Source organism: Dioscorea cayenensis, chromosome 14, assembly GCF_009730915.1.
Source record: "Dioscorea cayenensis subsp. rotundata cultivar TDr96_F1 chromosome 14, TDr96_F1_v2_PseudoChromosome.rev07_lg8_w22 25.fasta, whole genome shotgun sequence".
Classification (NCBI taxonomy): Eukaryota; Viridiplantae; Streptophyta; class Magnoliopsida; order Dioscoreales; family Dioscoreaceae; genus Dioscorea; species Dioscorea cayenensis.
In genome coordinates, this window is record NC_052484.1 from 9,680,683 (window position 1) to 9,686,206 (window position 5,524).

The 5,524-nt window shown below is 40.7% G+C and overlaps 1 non-coding gene across 1 annotated transcript; it reads right to left on the reverse strand.

Moving 5' to 3' along the window:
• Nucleotides 1-4,487: 4,487 nt before the first annotated feature.
• On the reverse strand, nucleotides 4,488-4,594 carry LOC120276551. Its single transcript, XR_005541268.1, has one exon. It is a non-coding gene; the product is annotated as a small nucleolar RNA R71 (small nucleolar RNA).
• Between the last annotated feature and the right edge of the window lie 930 nt (nucleotides 4,595-5,524).

A 5,524-nucleotide genomic window follows, 5' to 3' on the forward strand; every position in this document is an offset into this window, starting at 1 on the left:
TTCGATGCTCTTTCATCGATAATGCATTGGGTTTAAAAAATATACATGATGAGTGCATTTTTGTGTAGACATTTTATATACCCTATTGTATGAATTGTTTATCTCTTTTGCATGATTTTATAATAAATCAATGCTACTTGGGGTATATTTGTTCAATGATGCAGATAATCAAGTCTTGGGTTGAAAAGAATGAATCAAGATGAATTTTGGTGCAAAATAGAGTTAGAATGCACTTTTTAGGGAAAGAAGAGTCTAGAAGCACACCCATGTTTCAAATAGTGCACGTTTTAGGACTTAGAGAATTTCAGCCCAACTAAGGAAGTACGCCTGTGCTTGGAAGCACGGGTAGGAAGTATTAGCCTCCTTACGACCATGCACTTTAATGGACTTTGTGCAAAATTAAGAGCACGGTTTCACTACCCCTAGAACCATCGTGCTTTTGAAGCATGAGCATGATTACCTCCGTGAATATTATTGGGATTTTCATAAAGAAAAGAGCATGACCTAATCGCTCCTAGCACCATCGTGCTCTTAAAGCACGGTCGGCAAGCATGAGTATGTTTACGACCATGCACTTTACTAGATGGACATTAATCACACTAAGAACAAGTTCCAAGACACATCAAGGAAAGCACAGTAAAGAGCATGACCAAGATTGCATCAGGAATGGTGTTTTTAAGCCCCAAAGTTAGGCTTTATGGGGTGTGCCTTATCTTTTTTCTGGAGATAAGGGTTTGACATGGCTTGGCACTATTGAGGATGGGTCTGAGTAGAGAAATCATCGTGGGAACAGAAGAATGCCAACAATATCAGCATAGGTCACTCTCCAACAAAGATTGTGAAGTAAGAAGGGAATTTTATGGATTCATTAACTTATTGTTTTCCTTTGATGTATTGTAGAACCATGAGAGGCTAACCATCATTCAATGGCCTGGATTATAATCCTTGACTTGTGATATATTGATTTAGTTTCTTTGATTATTGAGTTTCCTTGTGGTCTCCCTCTTGTTTATTTTAGTTGCTTTTTTGTGTTGATTGCCCTATTTTAGTTGCAGTCAAGAAGCATGTTAAACTTAGTTACACATCCGCTGTCTAGATGATCAAGTGATCCATTTAGCTAGGGTACACATTAGCATAGGTCACTCTCTGATGAAGATTGTGAAGCAAGAAAGTAGTTTTATGGATTGCATTTCATTCTCTTATTGTTTTCCTTTAATGTATTGTAGAACCATGGGAGGCTAACCATTATTTGGTGCCTGGATTATGATCCTTGACTTGTGATATATTAATTTAGTTGCTTTGATTATTGTGTTTCCTTGTGGTCTCCCTCTTGTTTATCTTAGTTTCTTTTTTGTGTTGATTGCCTTGATGTTGTATGTTGTAAAACTCTACTTGGGAAGTATGTTGATGTTGTAGGTTGTAAAACTCGACTTTGGTTAGAGGCTAACCGCTAGCTGTGTGAGTATTGAGTTGGCACGCATTTTCCTTGTAGTTACAATTGCAGTCAAGAAATATGTTAACCTTAGTTGCACATCCGCGATCTAGATGATGATCGAATGATCCATTTAGCTAGGGTACACATTAGGAAAGGAGATAAGTCTGCTTCGAGCCTTGAGTGAGGTCGTACGTTATCAAACCCTCTGTTGGTAGTCCTAACAGTCCAAAAAGATGTACATGTAATCATTTCCTAGTTAATACATTTGTTGAGGGGATTATTCCGGGGCACTGTTATTTCCACTATTATCTTTTCAACCCAAACCTTGTCTCTCTTTTTTCTCTCTTTCCACCTATCTTTAATTGTTTTAAACTAGAAATCAACCAATCTCTTAAATCAGCTAGATATTAGAAATTGAGCAAGTATCGAGAGCTATACTAGTCCATGAGGATTCGACTAACAGGCTCGTTAGGGTACATTTTATTACTTATATGACTCATGCACTTATGGTTATGCCAAGAGCATATCAAGTTTTTGGCGCCTTTGTTGGGGACTAGCAACTCTTGAGAAAGTTTGCCTTTTTAGTAATCTAACCATTTTTTCTTTATTTTTGTATATATATATATATTGTTCTTCTATTTCTCCTTCGTTTTTAATTTTTGTTTTTGTTGACTCGTTCTACAAGCACTCTTGTATGATTCGAGAAAGTCAATTCGAAAGGGGGGTGTACAAGATATGGATGAATTACTTGGTAGCTGATAAGTGCTTGTGTGATAAGAATGTGAAGTGTTCTTTCCTTATGATGAGCATTACTTTTATCAGGTTTTAGCGCTAATATATGTGCATTTATGTTACTTTCATGCATATAGGGTTGTGAAGCCGAATGTTAGAGAAAGAAGCCAATGCAGATCGTGAATGCACCATTTGGGGGAAATCTTGAGAAGGATCAAACGCGAAGACATAAGTAGGGTTCAAGATGCGAGAATGTGTGCCAACCTCCTAGTATTCAAGTTAGCACAATGATTTAGAGGGGCACAACACTGTAGCAAGCAATGTAGGAATTTACTGTAGCGGTACTGTTCACAGCCAGCTGAGAAAAGTGATTTCTAAAGAATTCACACGGGCGTGTGGAAATTCCATAGGCCCGTGCGGTGAATCCATAGGGGCGTGTGGATTCCCGATTCCAGCCTTATTTAAGGCCGATTTCAGCCCCGATTTCAGAATTCTTTTCTCCATCTTTTCCCCAACTTGAGAGAGGGCTGCAGCTAGGGTTTTGAGAGGTATTGGCTAGGGATTCCGAGAGGTTCTACTGCTCTGACATCGCACTCCATTTGGAAGAAGGTTAGTGGGAGAGCTTTCGTCGGCACCGATTCGGCGAGGTGGTATCCTAGGCCGGACAAAGGGACCCTTGGATGAGTAGAGGCTTCTTCATAAGACCATCATCACGACTATCGAGGGAGTTTTCTATGGATTACTTATTTTTACATTCGATTTCATTGATTGTAACTAGCTCCATGGAGAGCTAAACCCCTAGTGGGTACGTGGATTTGTGAACCCTAGGGTGTATTTGTTTCATTAAACATTTTTAATATGTTTTCATTAATTGATGTATTAATTGATTTCCAATCTTGTATGCTTGATTGTATTAATACTCCCTTAGAGTGACACTAGGGTTTAGAGTTCTTATTGGTAACCCTTGTGAGTGAGTGACACACACGAGAGTTAGACAAAGCTAGATTGAAGAGGGTTGAGTGGATGAGTCGAGAGGTACCGGAGCGTCCCCTTTCCCCTCCGATGTGATTTATCCTACCTCCATTTTCTCGAGTTCTTTGCGGTTGTAGTCGAGTGATTTTAGCACATAGGGCTTAATTGGGACCACGGACCTTCCACCTGGACCAAAGGGTTAGGTCTACATCTAGGAAGATGATTTATCACATGGAATCCCTAGAACTAATTCCGATTCTATACGAGTGCGAGGTCGAAAAATTGTTCAATTTCTCCTCCGGGACATGTATAGAGTTAGGTTTGGTTGGCCTTAGATTTGGGACAATATATTGAAGGATCTCCATGACTCATTAATGCATTAGTTAGAGATCATAATAGAGGGTTTTGCACTTGAAGCAATTGTCCTAGGCGGAACAATATCCGGATACCCCATTGATATCGATTGCCTTACCTCCCCTTTACTTTTGCTCTCTTTCTTGTCTCTTTTACATTTGTTACATTACATCTTGTCACACAACTATTATTCACTTTTAGCGTAGTTAATAAACAATTTAAGTGTTTTTATTCTCTATTCCCTGTGGATACGATACTTACTCATCTGGGATTTATTACTTTGACAAACCCGTGCACTTGCGGGACATACGCAAGGGAGTTATCAAGTTTTTGGCGCCGTTGCCGTGGAGTAGGCATTTAGAGATACTTTGCACTTTGTTTTCTTAGCTATTCATTCATTCATTCTATTTCACATCTTCTTTTTCTATCATTGTTCTAATTTGTTTTTTTTCTTTTGGTGCAGCTCCAGGTTATGACCCGAGGGAACCCTTCGATATTGATTGAAGGAGATCCTGAACTTGAACGTACACTTAGAAGAAAGGGGAAAGAGCCTGTATAAGAACCGTGTAATCAAGCTGAAATAGAAGTTGAAGGGTCAGATAATAGGGTAGAACAGAATGAGCAACAGAGAACACATTCTGATTATGCTAGACCCTCAGTTTTAGGCACACAATTGAGTATTGTGTGACCCTCTATTACAGCTCCGAACTTTGAGCTAAAATCGGCATTCATCAAATTATTCAGCAGTAAGCGCAGTTCAATGGTTTGGACGATGAGGATCCAAACAACCATACAGAGAACTTCTTGGAAGTTTGTGATATACTGAAGATTAATGGTGTATTGGATGATGCTATTAGATTGAGGGCTTTCCCATTCTCTCTCAAGGAAAGAGCCAAGTAGTGGCTACATTCTTTGCGCAAGGCCTCCATCATGACTTGGAATGAGATGGTTGAAGCTTTTCTTGCTAGATACTTTCCTTCGGCGAAGTCGGCCAAGCTTCGAAATGAGATATCGTCATTTGTACAGATGGATTTGGAGTTATTGTTTGAGACATGGGAGCGCTTCAAGGATCTTTTGTGGAGGTGCCCTTCAGCATGAATTTCCCGAATGGATGACTATTCAGACTTTCTACAATGGGTTGAATCCAAGTACAAGGTAATTGTTAGATGCCGCCGCAGGAGGTACAATGGTGAGTAAAACCCCGGAAGAAGCCCGACAGTTAGTAGAAGACATGGCCATGAACAGTTATCAGTGGAATGCACAGGAAATGAAAAAGGTGGCCGGGCTCTATTAAATAGATGCAGTAACTTCATTGGCGGCTCAAGTGGAATTGTTGAGTAAGAAGTTAGATCTTCTAACTTCAAATAGAGTAGCGGCCGTGACTACTTGCACCAGGTGTGGTGGAGGACATGCTCCCTCCGATTGCCTGATCTCTATTGGTGATGCATCTTCAGTTGAGAAAGTCGATTTTGTGGGTAATGCGATGAGGAATCAAGGGAATCCATATAGCAACACCTGCAATCCGGGTTGGAAGAGTCATCCCAATTTCTCATGGAGCAACCAAGGTCCACATAAGGCCATGACACCACCGGGTTTCCAACAACAACAAGCCCCAAACATGGAGAATCGAGTTTCAGGTTTGGAGATCCGAATGACCGATTTGGAGAAGGCCTTGACTAGATTTGTGCAATCGTCGGATACAAGGTTTCAATCAATCGAGGCTACACCTCGCAACCACACCGCTTCTTTGTACAATCTTGAAAATCAAGTGGGGTAGATTGCGAAGTCTCTATCGGAGAGCCCATAAGGAAGCTTGCCGAGTAATACCGAGACCAATCCTAGAGAACATGTGAAGGTGATCACTTTGAGAAGTGGTCGTGAGCTTGAAGGTAGGCTTCCGAGTGAGAAGCCCAATGTAGACGCACCCAAGGTCATAGAGTTTGAGGAGGGAGCAAGCAAAGAGAAGGAGGTGGCATCCCACCTTTTATGATAAGAATCCCTTATCCCTCTAGATTGAAGAATGACCAAGGG